We start from the raw sequence: 18,308 nt of genomic DNA, 5'->3' as shown, positions 1-18,308 counted from the left end.
TACATTTTTTTCCATTAAGACAACAGAAAACTGCGTCGAAAAATTACCGTGTGAAAATTTTGTTACTGGGTTTAACCAACTTCACTTTCGTTCGATTGTCCTTCAACTTTTAGTTGTTTTATTTGTTGTACTTTGAAGCTTTTTATTATCTTTATTAATGATAACCCATTCATCTTTGTGGAGAGGCCCGGCATGGCCAGGTGGGTTAAGGCGTTCGACTCGTAATTTGAGAGTCGCAGGTTCGAATTCCCGTTGCATCAAACATGCTCGCCCTTTCAGCCATGGGGGCGTTATAATGTGACGGTCAATCCCACTATTTGTTGGTAAAAGAGTAGCCCAAGAGTTGGCGGTGGGTGGTGATAACTAGTTGCCTTCCCTCTAATCTTACACCGCTAAAACAGGGGCGGCTAGCGCAGATAATCCTCGTGTAAGTTTGCGCAAAATTACAAAAAAACAAAAACAATCTTTGTGGAAGAAGTTCGGTAGGTGAAACTCAGAGATGGTAGTCTCATCATGTTGAACAAGCAAACATTTGTTTCCAATTAGGGAATCACTTCTCTCCCCTTTGAAAGCCATAAATTTCCGTTTTAAAAGTGGCAAAATATCAAAGGTTAAAGATATCTGACATTGAACTTTCGAGCTACATCAAGATGATAAATAAAATGATGCACACTAGGAAAAGATAATTTTGTTTTTGTAGAAGTTCTCCAGATGGAGCTGCTGTAGCTCCATAGTTGTCAGTTTCGAGTACTATTATTTCCACGAAAAGTGCTAAAGCCGCATTTACACGTTTTTTTTTTTTTTTTTCTGTGGAGACGGGTACATATTGTCAGTTATGGTTAAAATATCTTGTTTTAACTAGGTTTCATTGCCTCACCTTACCACGAAACGAAATGTACGTTACATAATGTCATGGAAAAATATCTGTTATAAACTTATATATGTTTGAAAGGAAACGCAATATAGAAAGGCTATAAACATAAGACAAAGTTTCTATTATTTTCGTCATTTTTATAGCATTGTCAGAATTGTTTATATCTCTTCCTACGATACACTTAAATATAAGTAAGATTTTTTTCTGTACATTTCATGCAGTCTTAACTAGCCCATTCTTCTCAAAGTAACACAAATTAACTATGGGTGATTTAATTTTTCCCCTCAGGCGTAAATTTAATCTTAATTTAAGAACTAACTTTCACAAGTGTTTTCATACACAGCTAATCCATTTTAGGTTAAGTACTACTGATTGTTTGTTTTGAATTTCACGCAAAGATACACAACGGCTATCTGTGCTAGCCGTCCCTAATTTTGCAGTGAAAGACTCGAGGGAAGGCAGCTAGTCATCACAAACCACCGCCAATTCTTGGACTACTCTTTTACCAACGAATAGTGGGATTGACCGTCCCGTCATAACGTCCCAACGGCTAAAAGGGCGAGCATGTTTGGTGCGACGGGGATTCGAACTCGCGACCCTCAGATTACGAGTCGAATGCCTTAACCCACCTGGCCATGCCTGGCATCGGTAAGCAAAGTGCAGAAACTTAAAAGGGCCTTCCCAAACAGGGCAGACTCAGATAAAGTCAAAAATACTTTTTTTTCCTAAATAAATTATTCTACTTAAATTCCGTCCAAAAATATTGCCCATTCGAAACAGTTTCTTCAGTGAATCAAAATATTATCGTTAAACTCCAGTATTCAGTGAATGACACATCACTAACACATAATCACAGGTCGCGAGTGAAAGGCTGCCTCAAATCATACAGAATATTGAACAAGTGAGTAAAATAAAACATGTTAGATAGCTAAACTATGTAAGAATGAAAGGAATTCAGACACCATAATGATCGTCGATTTAAATTATTTAAAATTTTACTACAATTAAACGAGTTTTAAGTATGGTCGTCTGAGATTTAATTGCTTTTGTAGATTTACTTTGCATCGACAACTGAAAAATGATTTTAAGAGTATTAAACTTGTTGATAGCTTAGTTCTGGTCTACTTGTGAACGTTCAAAACAGTATACGTAAGAACAGCAAGAACTGGGTTTCAGAGTTCTCTCCCCCCCCCTTTGAAAGTTTTTCATGTATACGAGGAAATAATTTTTACAAAACTCTTTCTTCAGTTTGATGTATACCAAAGTTCGTTATTACAATTTCACAAGAATGTCTCCAGATGGCTGTGTTATCCGTATCGATAGATACGCGGGACTTTTCATGTATCATGAAAGCATTTCGTTTTATGTTATCAAAAGTCAAAAATATCTTGCACGAAAACAGACGCTAAAACTTCGTCTTGTTGGAATTATAAAATGAATTTAACGTTTATTTCCATTATTTTGAAGTTTTGAGTTTCTATTCAAGAATAACTATCCAGACCCATTAATCACAGCGATAAGTCTGCAGACTTACAACTTTAGAAACCGGTTTTCAATACCTGTGGTAAACGGAACCCTTGTGTGGCTTTGTGCTAACTTCAAACAAGCTAGTTGAAATAAAATATTTTTTAAATAAAATAATAAATTTACCGTTTTATTTCCCTTAATAACAACAACAAATATTGAACAGTTCTATATGTCGTTTGCTTTGCTAAAGCGCAAAGTTGCACAATGCACTATATGTTCTGTATCCATCGCAAGGAACGAAACCCAAATTAAAGCGTTTTAAGATCTGAAGTTTATATACCTCTGAGCCAAATGGATAGGAAATTCAACAATAAAATTTAAATAAGAAGCCAAACGTTTCAGTTATATACAAAGGAAGAAATATTAGCTGGAACTGAAATAAATATATTAACTCAATGAGTCATAGGGGGTCGAATCTAAAATTAGCGTCCATCAAATATTTTTCAATGATTTGAGATGTACTAATTCAGAATCTGCATAATTCCACTTAGACATTCTTGATCGTTTTTAGATATTCATGATGGCGGCCAAGATGGCTGCCGAAACAAATCTTTGCTCATATCTCAGTTTCTATGAAAGATAGCACAATGATTTTACTCTTCCATTTTTTATTGCTGCTTCATCGATTCTTAATGAAAAATGACTGTCAAGATGGCATAAAAAACAGATTATATCACTAACGTAGTTTAAAAGATGCATATCACTGTTATATTAGAATCTGTTCTGAAGTTTTAAGGGGTGAGAGCAACATAGAAATATGATTAAGATGGATTTAAACCCAATATATTATCAAGCTACAAACACCTGCATACCTGAACTAACATCATCCCATATTTATGTTACCGGAGTATAATGTTGAATGTTAGTGTTAACCTTTTCAAAGCTGGAAATAAGCAAGCATTTATTTGTAATAACCAACTACTTTATACATCTACATACGTATTTATACAAAAGACGCTAAACCAACCTATAATACATGCATTGATCAGTGTCTTTGTGTGTGTTTTCTTATAGCAAAGCCACATTGGGCTATCTGCTGAGTCCACTGAGGGGAATCGAACCTCTGATTTTAGCATTGCAAATTCGTAGACTTACTGCTGTACCACTGTCCTCTCTTAAACAGTTTGTTACCAAATTGTTTCAGAAAAAATGTAGCCAACGTTGCATCAATCTTGTTATCTGTTAGAAGTAAAATAAAAGTTAAATTACACTAACTACGAAACTCGTAAAATATACCGTAACGTACATGTTTCACACTAAATTAAAACGAATACAAAACTAAAAAACTGTAAATAGTAGAAAGTAAATGAGAGAAATCTATCATATCATAGTTTCGTCATTGACAGGTTCCTATTCACTCTCGTTAGTTCGGTTCTCCATTGCTTTAGTCTATTTGTTATAGCAGTTGCTAGTTGGTTTATCACGCTTGCATAATATGCTACATGAAAACTGGAGTGCTACACAGCAACACTTGAATGTCGAACATAGTCGTTCACTTGCATACACACAGCAAATCATTTGAAGTACCTCGAGTGACACTACTGACTTGTAAACAGAAAATATAATAGAGTCTTTGTCACCTCACCACGCGCCCATCCAAACTCGATATGTGGAAGATCTTCGTCCGTTGCTGCCACCCTAACTCAGGTTTGAAAATCTGTTTGCTTAACATTCTCTACAAACGATTCTGGTGGAGGGTAAATGACTTTGATTTTGGATTATCCTTGACTTTTATATATAGAAGATTTCATTAACTAGATATCACAGCAATTATTCGACATCTTTTGCGCAAGTGGGATTTCTTCCATACCATGCAGCTATAAAAGGAGTGACTTCTCGGAGGTCATCGTTCACATAGACGATAGGATGACACATATATTACGTCTGTAGCCTAATGACAGCATTTTAACAGCAATCGATTTTCCTATACCCCACATGCATATGACTGAATTGCATCTAGAAACAGCATAGCTGCTAAAAGATACTTCACAATTTATGGGTACTTAAGTGAAACAAACCATATGTCAATGACTATACGCTGTATATAGGTCTCTTCTATGAGAAGAGTACATTGTCTATTTGATAGTGGTAGAACAGCAGCTACACAAATACATCCGTATCTTCCAAAATTGGTTATACAACTTACACCTTCCATGGTCACCTCCACAATCGTATCATTCCGACGTCTGCTTCTTCATACAAAATGATCTTCTGGAGTGCCATTTGATCCAATAACAACCAGCCTGTGATCCTGATCTGTAGTTCTCCTACTCGTCTCATTAGAAGTTGGCAAACTATGTACAATGGTTGTATCGTATTGTTAGTAGCACTGAACACGACTTCCTGACATGGAAGCAGAGAACTGAACCGCATATACATTACATTTGCTGGCTTGGGACTCTACGTGACATTGCCTTCTAGGGTCCTTAATGCTAAAATCATAATAGCGGTCAAACATAAGATACACGTCATATTGCAATAACTTTGATAAAAAGTATGCAGTAAAACCATCGAAAGTCTTGCACTATGTCATTGGATGGCCATCGTATTAACCACATGACTGCACATTCATTTATAACCGCAGTTTTAATAATTATATGCTTAATTTCTGCCTCGGTTATCAGAATCTTTTTAAATACAAACGTATCATTCGACATTTGGAATCAAATCAAACAAGATGTGCATGTGCGTGAAGCTTGATGGCATAGTAGGTGCAAATCTATCTTATCTGTATTTCACTGTCACGGAATGAACTTAATCCCTGACAACTTCAAAACATATAACAAGACCATAGCGATATGTCTATTTAAAGCTACCGTAATGATATAACTAGCTGTCTCCGCCATTTTGGTCGCCATGTTAGATTAACAATTGATCGAAAAGGAAGCATTCAGAAATGTAAGGTTGAAATCGTAGATATTGAAAATCTAAGTATATACGGAAAGCATTTTTTACTCTCTCTCTCTCTCTTAGAAACTGAGATAAGGGTAAAGATGTGTTCCAGCAGCCATCTTTGTCGCCATCTTGAACATCACAAAACGCTCAAAGACGCCGAAGTGTGTTATCCAAATTTATAATCAGCATACCCAATTTATACGAAACACATTTGCTGGGCAACAATTCCAAGCTGACTTCTAAACTGGGACTTTGCAACTGGACTATACTGGAAATTCATTAACATATCTAGCTACTAGTTTTGAACTTGTGCGGAGTTTCTTTTACGATCGACGACTTTATATTTTCCTCAGTAATTTTCCATAGGATTTACAAATATTTGACCTTACTCTGCTTTCTTCATAACTCAAGAAAAATCAAATAACAGTCATTACCGACTGCCTCGTAAACTTTATTCTGTCTTTCTCCTCTAAAGAGATTTTTTAAAATTAAACTTCTGAATCTGAAGTTTTTGTTTGTTTTGGATGTTCGTGCAAAGCTATACAACGAATATCTGGATAGCACTCTATAATCTTGAACCGACAAACTTAAGAGATTGTAACTTGTCGATGACATCCACAATGAGTTTTTGGGCTAAGTTAACTGAACAAGGGCAACTTATGATAATTCGTTTAATACATTCATGCTCCTAAAATGAACAGCGCAATTTTGCGGTAACATGAGATAGAAGAGATGGGCCTTTAGATAATTGACAATCCGGCACGTTATCCAATAGGGCCAGCTCCCCAGTGGCCTCGCGGTATGTCTGTGAACTCACGCCGCTAAAAATCGGATTTCGATACCTGAGGTGGGCAGAGCACAAATAGCCAATTGTGTAGCTTTGTACTTAATTCGAAACAAACCAATACGCCAAACCAGGCCAGGCCCAATAATCTGAATTTTGTACTACTTTTCTGATTCAACGTTGTTCAATAATATACCCCTGTGTTGACTCGGATGATTGATAACTTTATGGGGCCTTTGTCATCTCACAAAAAACAAATATTAAGGTTTTTGACGTCTATATATGAACACTCTTCTTCTGGAGATCAGCATTAAACTAATGATTCCAGGTTGAACAATAAGTAATGAATGAATATCATTCGCAAAGAAAAACACGCTTATCTCGGAGTCGAGATCCACTAGTAGCTGCGTTTTAAATTTCTCAATTAATTTGCAAATTAAAGTAACATTTGTTGAAGAGTATCTACTCTTTTATTAAAATATACAGTAAAAACCTCATAAAAAACTAAAAATTTGCTCCTAAGTTAGGTCCACTTACAGAAATCTAGAAGACTGTAGTATATTTCCCAATTATCTCAATTGTATCTCAAGCATGGCATTTTCTAATACCGCTTAATAAGAGCTGATACAGTTCGATATTGGTGTTCCTAGACAGTACTCATTTTGTACATGATATAAATAATACGTTTCCAATTACTAATATTACATTCGTATTACAATGGTAATTCAATACGAATCATAAAAAAAGAAAGTTTACGGTACTTAGCATATGTTAATTTGTTTAATGAATTTCGCGTAAAATTACTCGACGTAATCTATGTTCCTAATTTTGAAGTAACAGGTAGTTGACCAACACTGCTTACCGCTAACTCTTGGGCTATTCTAATCAAATACTGGGAATTGACCGTCACTTATAACGTCCCAACGACTCAAAGGGATCTGAACCCTCGATCCGTAGATTGTAAGTAGAACGTTCGAAAAACCAAGTTTTGCCAGATCCTTATCATGTTGTTTGGTTTACTGTAAATTTCGCGCAAGACTACACGAGGGCTATCTGCGCTAGTAGTCAGTAATTTATCAGTGTGAGACTAGAGGGAAGTCAACTAGTTATCACTACTCACCTCCAACTCTTAGACTACTCTTTTACCAACAAATAGTGGGGTTGTCAGTAACATTATGACGCCCCCATGTCTGAAAATGCAAGCATGTTTGGTGTGACCCCCAGATTACGAATCGAGCGCCCCAACCATCTGGGTTGAAATCCATCTTTTTATTCTTTACTTTTGATGAAAAAAAGTACCAAAATATGAGGTAAAAACACACAACAACCGTCATCTCAGTATTCCTTGTTTGAAACAATTTTTATAGGGGGCGGAGATCGATTTTGTTTGTTATCTTTTGGCCAAAAATAAAACTCCCAATAACATTTCGCATCCTGACTAACCTTTCCTTAAAAAATAACAAGAAATGAGCCTACAAATACTGAATGCCTTGACAGTATTACATTTTTTTATTATGTGTTTAAAAACATTTTATAAAATATGCAAATATATATATATATACACCCACACATACACTTGTGCAGTGTTTTCAGTGTCTAACCTTTCTTGACATCGCTGAAATATTGCACACTTTAAATATTCAACACAATATTAACAGGCTGTCACTGTAAAAGTTACCTAGCGATCATTTAAATTCAGCCCACATACTTGCTGTCAAAAGTATGAATACCGTTTGAATGACTGAGTCCTTGAGTATTCCAAGCACACATTGATCTGTGCCTAAAGAAATAAATGAACCGATACGATAAAATAATCTTATAAGAAGCCTGGATATGGCTCTCACTCAAGCTTATTAAATCTTTTATTACTCTGGTTACTATGGAAACAACAATTTTGTGGCTATTTTGTGTGTGTGTTTTATAGCATCTAACTCTGAAGCATTCTTTAACCTTGTATGATATCCGACTGTGTCCAGTATCCTGGATATTCTTATATCTAGGCCAACACTTAAACTAAGAAACATTTCTAGAATCCAGTTATTACAAATACAACCGTCTAGTTAATTGTCTAATTCAGTGGGAATGGGGGGCATAAGCTCATAAAAAAGTTTGTTTTAGCTCTTAGCCACACAATAAATCATCTAAGCTCTGTCATCGCGAGGAATCAAACCCTGGATTTTAGCGTTGGCAGTCCTTAACCTTACCACTGACCTCATAATAAATAAATTTTGTTGTTTCTGATAGCTTTTAATTGTAAGAGAAACATTAATTATGGTGAATCATGAAAATTATGTAAATATATTAACATTTTCTTATAGTAAAAAAGCAACAAACATTAACGATAATTTTTATCATATTTAATTTTAACCCATTTTTTTGGTTTCATATGACAACAATATTTTTAATCTTTACTAAAACACAAAGAGAGAATTAAACTAAAAACGTACTCTATTATCAATTTACTTTAAAGTGTAACTTAAAAACTCACTTTCAACGTATATTTTTAAAGTGTAGCTTATGTTTAAATTATTTTGATCCGCACTTAATAAAAGCAGCTAACAAAAAAGTTAATTTTTATCTTATTTTCTTCTATTTATTGGGTTGAGGAATAATTCGTGAGCGTTTTTTCAAGTTAAAAAATATATTCATAAATGAAACGCTTTCGCAAAATATTTCATGTCATTTGGTAGATATTTTTTTGCTCTAATAGATGGTGTGTTTGATTTTGATATGTCTTTAATTTTTGCTTTCATTTTCAGCTCATTAAATGAAATGTCAAGTGGACAAAATCGAGCATTTTCGACACCATCTGCTTTTCGCATTTAATTTCTTGCAATTTCGTTTACAACAATGCATACTATATACCTAGGTATTACATGAAATAAAGTATCATAATAAATGTTTTGGGTGTAATGTGTTCATGCATTGAAGTATTGTATTGTCTTGCATGTAATGCTTGAATGAAATTATTTAAAAACGCTCACGAATTATTCCTCAACCTAATATAATACCGCAAAAAAAAAGGCAAAAAAGGAAAACAGAGAGAAATTCATACACTTCTATTACAATGGTTCCCAACCTTGTTATGGCGCATGCCCAGTCAAATGCATGTGTGTTACCATAATTTAAATTATATTTATAATTTCGATGGGAATAACCTTAACAGTGTCGTGAAATAGACGAGTTTTGTTTGGTGCAATAGATGATCAGTCTCTTAAGCCATCCAACAAGTGTGCTGTTGTTCGTGGTAGGGTAAGGAAGATTTTAGGTTTTATCTACTGAAATAATGAATACAAATCTAAAGAGGTTATAATTTCATTATAAAGGTCAGTGTTTAGGCCACATCTGGAATATTGTGTCCAGTCTTGGACTTCCTACTTCAGTAAAGACACTGAACTGTTGGAAAGGGTTCAGAGAAGGGTTACTAAAATGATGCCTGGGATGACGGGGTTGCCACAAGAGGAGAAGTTGAATTCTCTCAAATATTTTCTCTTAAAAGAAAGGAAGAAGTGTTTAAGATTGTAAACGGAATAGATAGTGTTGATGTATCATTTTTTCATACTTAACAGTGGGAATATAAGACTAGAGGACACAAGGATACATTTTGACAGAGTAGGAATCATTTTTGGCTAAAACAGTTTTATTTTTTCTAACAGAATGGTTGGCCTTTGGAATGGGTTGCCTTCGGATGTTACGGAAAGAGTAAATTTAAGTCAGTTTATGAATAAGCTTGATAAATATATGAACGATAATAACTGGCTTGATTTTTTTTTAATTTATTTATTAATAGTTTTAATTTCGTTGAGACGATGGAACAGCCAAAATGGACCAATAATGGACCACAATATATACTATGTTTAAAGTATATACATATTGAATTATTAAAGTTTATATAAAAAATTTTTGATGACGTATTAATTAACACCATAATAAAATGTTATGTTACAAATAAACTGTGTGCAACTTAGGATTTCTGTGTTATATATTATAGCATCTACACACAGCCTGGACAAAGGGTAGGTACGTCACCTTGTTTTTAATGTTTTTCAAAGGTTCTCGCATACCTCCTCAGAAAGATCTCCATGTATCACAGGCTGGGAAGTATTATTCAATTAGAAAGCACTCTTTGTCATCAGCTTAGTTCAACAAAGAAAAATGGCATTTCTCAGTTTATTAATAGAGTGACATCTGTCATCCAATATGAACAGATATGTTTCACACTTAAAAAGAAACGGAGCTTAAGTAATTTATTATTAATACGTTCTAAAACTGTTCAACATCAAATTTATTAGACACGATGAACGAGTATAATACTGTGGTTTGGAGATATGTGTTAGTTTCTCAGTTTCACGCAAAATTACAGAAATGGTAAGACTAAAGGGTAGGCGGCTGGTTCTCATCGCCCAACGCCAACTCTTGGGTAATTCTTACCTCACCAAATAATAAGATTTGACCGTCACTATTAAAGCACATCCAATGCCCCAAAATTCGTAATGCGTTTTTACAGCAACGAGAGTCGAACTATGAATAATCGAATCTACAATTCCAGCATGCTAACCAATAATCCACACGGAGCGCAATGGATATGGAAAGTAAAGTCATGCCCAACTTAAGTGAGGATGGGTAAACTAAGCTATGGAACATAAATGCTAGTTAAAATACACTGTTGTTGACGGGTATGTGGGAAAAAAAAGAGATTGTGAATAAATTATATTCCGTATTTACAGTTTTAGTGTTAATTACTAGAAATTATTGTTCTTTATAAGGAACATGGTAAACTTTTTCACACGAAAATGGGCAATATAAATACGCATATATCTACATTCTACGAGGCTTTAAATAGCATGAAAATTCAGCCCACTTTTACACACTTGAATAAACCTCTTGCAAAGAACGTTAAGAATATGGTATGGTACATTATGTCATAATCCAACAATGGACCTTCTGCAGTAAATAATTTACTACTTGTTAGTAATATAAAACTACACAGTCTGCTCTGTCCACCACGGGTATCGAAACTCTACTTCTAGCGTTTAACATCCTCAGACTCGTTGCTGAGCCACCGAATGGGGTAGAGCATCAAATGTTAAACAGTATTTTATCCAATTTCCAAAGGAACTTATTTTGTTAAACTTATAGTTTCAGTGTTGCAACATTTCTTAATAACACACATATAATTTATATATTAATTATATTTGGTATAATTTTATACCAATAAAATGACTTTTTTTTTTCGTACTAGGTAACGGTTCTAGTAATTAAATATTAATTTTGATCTAACTTAATTTTGACAGTGTGTTTGCAAGAGGTCGTGCATTCAACGAGAATTGATGAAAACAAACAAACTTACTTAATAGTTTTAAATTCAAGCACAAGATGCTTCCAGGAAGAAAAAGGTCGATCTTCAAATTCTGAAGAGCCAGCCAAGTTGGTTCCTTCCGTTTCTTAGGTTACCTGCAACAGCGAAGTCTAAACATCAAAGCTCTACACTGGACCAATAGAAGGTTGAAACTACATTCTACGAGCCCTCTAGTGGTAAACGATGAAACCAGCTAGAAAAATTGTTTTGGACGAGTTATTTATTGCTGCCTATTTATTAACAGTAAAAATTTTTCACACTACAACTAATAAAAAAGAATGGATACATTAAAATAAATGTTGATATATTACATATTTTACAGGAAACTAGTTAATATACATTTATTGTGCTTTCAAATAATTACTGAAAAACATTACCGTGAATGTTTTGCATGCAACTAATAATTTTTATTTATTTGAAAGTATATAAGCGTCCATGGAGAGGGAGCAAGGTCTAAAGCAAGGATATATACATATATAAAGGTATGTTTATATATTTATATATATATACACTGAATGAATAAACAAGTTTCTCATTTTTCAAGGAGTCTGGTCTCCCTTGCCTCCCCCTGCATATGTCCTGGAGAACACCTCTCACACCCTTGTTTACAGAGGGGTAGAAAGAACTAGTAGAACCATAGAGGATCAATAGAACAAATACAAGAAACCAGATCGCTTTCATAAGATAAAACATTTCTTTTCCGAAACCTGCTCCATATCATCTAATATCCCCCGCTAGTATGTCTACGGATTTACAACACTAAAATCAGAGGTTCGATTCCCCTCGGTGGGCTCAGCAGATAGCCCGATGTGGCTTTGCTATAAGAAAACACACATATTATCTAATATTTCTTCTTAGTAGCAGTAAGTTAGGGTAAAGTTTATTCTAAAGATCGGACCTTGAGAAAGAAATTACCGTGCATGCTAACATTGTATCTGATAAAAGTTACAATGTTAGAAGAAATAGGTGGAATGGTCATGTAATTTTTATCAGATACAATGTTAGCATGCACTATACGTATTTTATTTTTATGCGCCAGTTTTCTTGAGCGGCCACTTGGAGGACGTATCAATCACTGCTCCTAATTAGAAAACATAATTAAAGGATATATATATATACTACATCAGTTTTCAACAGCATGAGCCAAAGTGTATAAGTGTATACACAATATTGCTTTTATGTTTGTTCGTATAATACGACGCCAGACTCATAAAATGGTCACCATAATTTCACGTGCTGCACTTTACCAAAATCCACAACTTTTGATTTTCTTAAGCTTTAAAAAAAAAGTTTCTTCAAATTAATATCAAGATGTCTCGACAGAGAGCCATGTAAATAGCAGTTGCTATGACGACTAGAGACTGTTACTAAGTCACATGACTTGGGGAATTTTATTTAGTTCAGGATGTAGCTTTGAATTGTAAGACGAGACGTTGTTCGCACAAAACACTTTTGGATAGTCTAGGTAAGTAACATAATAGTAACTGTCAGATCGAGTTACCGAGTAATATTCACTTTCGAGGTGCAAGAAGATTATAGGTAGCTTTTAAAACGGGTTAGCAAGCCACTACTAAATGTCGACAACTATGTGGATGCTGTGGTATAGTTATCATTGAACATATAAATGCGAGTCTGAGAAATTAAATCAATTTCTTTTTCCAAAAATAATAACATTTCAAAACTTTCCTTTTAGATTCACTTAATGTATAAAAAAAATAAAAGTTATTGTAACAGCATTATGTGTGTGTTTTCTTACAGCAAAGCCACATCGGGCTATCTGCTGAGTTCACCGAGGGGAATCTAACACCATTATCAACTTTAACCTAAGTTTTGAGCTGTCCGGAGAGTGAGATTTTGGAGAACCGTCAAATCTGTTTCGTGCTCTGTAATAACCTGATTTTACCAAAACCTAAAGGTTACGGTTCTATTAATAAATTCTCATCCGAGGGACTTTTATAAATATAATTTTCATAGTTATTTATCATTGGTATTAAGCTGTAAAAATACTAAGGTATTTATGTTTCTTAAGCTCTTTTGAACGTAAAGCAATGGTTTTATACTGAAAGAAGCTTAAAATTTATCTCTACGAGCGCAGACCCCCGTCCCCCTCCCTCCCTCCCAGTTGGCTCAGTGATTCGGTATGAGGTCTTATAACGCTAAAACTGGTTTTAGATAGATGCGGTGGACAAGAGCACAAGTAGCCCATTACGTCTAAATTCAAACAAACAGCGAAGAGCACATATCTAAAACATATATTCAATGTAGCAACCCTAATAGCAACACTGTCATTTCCTGGCAACTATAAGTTTATATTAATTAAGAAGTGACGGGTTTCGTAATACATTTGCTTCATGCAACAATTTCCATGCTGTTAGACCTTCAAACGTAATGTCTATAACAGACCAATGAAATTAGACCAATACGCGACTAACCATTTGTAATTTGTGGATCTCTTTTAATGCTACCCGGTGACTAACTACTCACACAGAATCGTAGCGGGAAACGACGTTTCATGTATTAGCATCCACGATTATTAACGTAGTACCTTAGTTCTAGTTCGATTCGTTTTTTGTCATATTTTGTTAATCTTTCTCATTATTCTTTTTTTCTCTCTTTTTACCAATAGTGTTACTAAAAATGTGAGACAAAAATAGACTGATATCTAGACAGGTCAAAACTTGATTAAACAGAACAGAGAAATGAGATTAAATGTACTTAGAAATTTCTTTAACACTGGCACCTTAGTGATTCAGTGATAGACTTGAGGGCTTACAACGCAAAATTCGGGGTTCTATCCACGCTGTTCATACAGTAGTCCATTATATATATATATATATATAGCTTCATGCTTGAAAACAATCGCCCAACCTCGAGACATCAGATTACTGAAGTGATCTATTGTGGTCGAAATGTAAAGTAAGACATTTTGCGTCAAAACATTTTTTTTTAATTTAGCGCAAAGCTACACGAGGGCTATCTTTGCTAGCCTTCCCTAATTTAACAGTGTAAGGCTAGAAAAGAAGCAACTAGTCATCACCACCCACCGCCAACTCTTGAGCTACTCTTTTTCCAACGTTAAAAAACAAAACAAAGACAAATAATTAAGGAAAAAAAATCACATGTAAGGAAAATTTAGATTTATGGAAAAAGTTCAATGTCCCAAAAATGCCTAATAGTTAAAACCTATTACACTATATATAAAAGTATGATACTAATTTGAAGCATCCTTCAATCTTAGGAAATACATGTGTGGCCTTAAACTTTATGTTTCTACCGGTTTTACGCAAAAACAAGAAAATCAGGAAAAACATATTAAAGGGATTGTGTTCATAAATTACTCAAAAACAAAACTTCTTTATGTGGGGGGAAGCTTAACGACAGAATGAGTTATGGCAAACCCTAACGTCGCCTACATACGAAGCTGTTACATAAACGCCCAAATTTATTTCCTGTTTTGACTTTAGAAATAACTTTGTATCCATCAAATAATTTTTTTCAAAGACATCTTATTCCATCTGACGAATGAAAAATGAAATGTGTGTCTTCAACAGCCACAGTAGAAACGTATACTCACAAACTTGCAAGATTTGTTAGAGACTTAAGATCAATGTAAATCATGGCAAACTGTAAAGTTGTTTTTAAATAATTCGACGTACGAATACAAACAGTTAAACTGATACACAGTTAGAATATCCTAAATTAAATTCAAATCACATTGTTTTAACGTAACTTTAATGTGGAGGTATTAAGGTAAAAATAAAACAACGGGTTAATAAAGCCTTGTACTTTAATATGGTACTTTAACCTGTTTCTTTCTTAGGTTCAAGGAATATTTCACTCCAGGACAAAATGTATGCTATGAAATAGTTACAATACATCAAAAACTAAATATTCATTAACATATCATGGAAAGTTCAAATAAATAACAACAACAAATAATCCTTTAAACTGATCCAGACGAGATGAAGTCTTTAACATACTGGTTGCAGATCGAAAGGTTCTATCTGCAACGTGACGTTCAACGCACTCCACACTTTAAACTCTGAGGTCGTTATAGTTGCGACAGTCAATCCAGCTATTCGCTTATAACTGGTTGGCCTCACTCTGGTCATTAGCTCTAATTCAGGGGTGACTTTACCTGAAACCTAGATATTGTGACTTGATTGTTTAATCCATGTACAGGGTGGCCCGTAAGTCCCTACCCATCCATATATCTTATGTATCCAGTGTATCTGTGCGCTTTCCCTCATTCTAGCTGCATAATATTATGCGACGCCATATTCTGTGAGACATTTTCAAGTGTAAATGGGCTTACATCGGCCATATTTCTCCGAAAAAAAAGAAACAAATTTATAATACATGCGTAATGCGTACATATGGATGGGTAGGGACTTACGGGCCACCCTGTATTACACAAGGTGCTGTTCAGGTCGAAAATTATAAATAACTTCGCATAATCATTATGTGTTGTTTTTCTGTTTCTTTCTAATTAAAATTTGTTTCATAATATTTAATTATAAGCATGATTTTTCTTGTATTTTTGTTTCAAAAATAATTTAGAATTTTCATATGACTTATTTTGGAAATTCTTATGTTTTTATTCTAATTCAAATTATCACGATTTTACACAGACTAAAAACGTACTCATGTATAAGAAATATAAAACACGTGTGGTCTTTTATTTTTCATTCAAAATTTAGTTTGCGTAACAGCTATTTAGTTAACTCAGTTTACAAGTATCTTGACCACCTTCTACAGAGATGTCAACTATTTCAAATGACTGAGCGTAATGATTGCAGACAGAGCCCTTTATCATTTGCAGCTACTAGGCCTGACCAATGTCTCTAAGCTGTTTATTATTATTATAACTATTATCATTTATTACTGCTATAGATTGCTCATTTGTGACTGTGTTTTGTGTATTTAATAAATAAATTTAAAAAATTTATTTTGTGATTGTCTTTTATTTAGTTCAGAGTAACAAACATACTGGTAAAACAACATTGAACATGCACAAACAGAACGCAGAAAAACCTCTGTGTAAGGACTAGTTTATATCATGCTTGTGACACTTATTGTAATAGTTTTGCAGCCTTTGCTTTCATGAGAATGTCTCTGGATGGTTGGAGTTATAACAACATTGTCCATTTGACTGCATACACATCTTGTGTGTCATAATATTGCTCAAAACTGAGGTGCTCAAGTTTGGTCTGAACTTGCTTTTGTTTTTAGTCACTAAACTAAATATCCTTTCACTGCCAGCATTAGAATGGAAGATGGTAAGAATTCCAAGCATAACCCTACACAGAATGTCATACTTCTGGTTGCCATTTCCATCCTTAACTGTAGACAGCTGAACCTAAAACTTGTCAACATTCAACTGAAGGACAGTTTCTGAGAAAGTATCAATTTGATAGTTCAAATATCACCCTCCAACTTGTCAATAGTGTCGTGCTTATGCGTATTGATAAGGGCAGGATACCTGTCTGTGAAGAAGCATAGAGAAGAGAAATCTTTGCTGACTTTCAGTTTTGGATCAGCAACCTCTGCGTGAATCAGAAGTTCATCATTTAGAGGGAAATGTTTCATCATGTAATTTGTAGCTGCAATATAGTATTTCTTGACACTAGTGTAGAAGCTGATCAGGTCCAGATCCTTTTCATATATACCAATGTATTCCTTGGAATCGTTTCCAATAGAAACTTCCTCATCAGATTTGTGTAAGGATTCATTGTTGTGGTCAAGTTCAGTGATGTTGCCTTCAAGATATTCTGGCTTGATGTATCTGACAAGTATATTTTTAACTTGTGTAATCAGAGTTCTATGCATAATGTGTATGCATGGTTCTTCTCTTTACAATATCAAATTGGCTTGCTTAAATAGAGGAATTGCAGACTGAAGAAAACGACAAAATAACAAGTTCATTTTGTTGTCCAAGAAAACTGTTAACTTATCTAACTTGCTCTGCGCATTTTTTTTTTTTTCCATTCTGTGAACGTTCGCATTGGTGTTTCTATGCCGCTTATAAATCGAGAAATACCCAACTACGCGAGTGCTGTTTGGCTGACAAGCACTGATGACGTAACTACGGGTTCCCCCACGAACCCAGTATGGAGAAGCACCGCACTCAAACTATTGGGAGACGTCGGAGAGATAAAAATATTTTTTTTTATTTCAAGCACAAACATGATTATCGCAAGTAGCCATTTGGACTATGTCTTTTATTTATTATCAAAATTTATTTGTATCTCACTAGAAGTTTTCTTTTCACCCCTTTCAAGCCCTGGGAGAACAATTTATCACTTTATTGTACAGACCTATATAATATATAATAATTTGGGAGTTGCAACAAGTCGTAATATTTGTCTGTCAGAGCGTATAGTCGTAATGTATACACCAAACTCGTAATAATTACGCTCAAATCGTAATGGTTGGCATCTCTGCTTCTATCAGGAGTACCAATCGCGTCTTAAATTCAAGTTGGACTGTTGAACTCAGTAGTCACGCAAACAGGGTCACAGCTTCGTTTATGTCAGATGCTGCTACTGTTGGAATTAAATTTGTTTGAATAGATATAAATCTGGAATTTGTCTTTTCGTTTATGTAGTTCGAAAATAGAGGCCAATTTTTTGAACGAACCCAAGTTACTTGAACACCTTGTTCTACTAGTTATTAAGATAGAGATTTCAGTCTTTTTATCAAGTCGCACCTAGTTCACGGAGGACTTTCACTCTCTTTCTGTCTGGAATTAATCTCAAAGGTTCAGCATAAGGTTCCTTGTCATTTTCAAGGCTATCCAGTTATTCTGAATCAAGTTGACATCAGAAGTTCACATGTCCACTCTGTTGTCCGCTTTACTGGTCTCTAAT

The 18,308-nt window shown here is 34.6% G+C and overlaps 1 protein-coding gene across 5 annotated transcripts in view; it reads right to left on the bottom strand.

The window, feature by feature from the left end:
* Positions 1–18,308, bottom strand: part of LOC143238552 (myocyte-specific enhancer factor 2-like) — a 166,558-nt gene that overhangs the window by 109,158 nt on the left and 39,092 nt on the right. For 2 of the 5 annotated variants that reach the window (XM_076478890.1, XM_076478892.1), the window contains exon 2: positions 11,431–11,632. The gene's annotated coding sequence lies outside the window, so the exon portion shown is untranslated. Of the gene's footprint in view, positions 1–11,430; positions 11,975–18,308 lie in introns of those variants that run through there. The other 3 variants (XM_076478894.1, XM_076478896.1, XM_076478891.1) reach the window with 2 other exon arrangements.

The sequence above is a fragment of the Tachypleus tridentatus genome, chromosome 13 (assembly GCF_004210375.1).
Source record: "Tachypleus tridentatus isolate NWPU-2018 chromosome 13, ASM421037v1, whole genome shotgun sequence".
NCBI classification, from domain to species: Eukaryota; Metazoa; Arthropoda; class Merostomata; order Xiphosura; family Limulidae; genus Tachypleus; species Tachypleus tridentatus.
The sequence above is the reverse complement of the archived record's forward strand: the minus strand, read 5'-3'. Positions and strand labels throughout refer to the sequence as shown.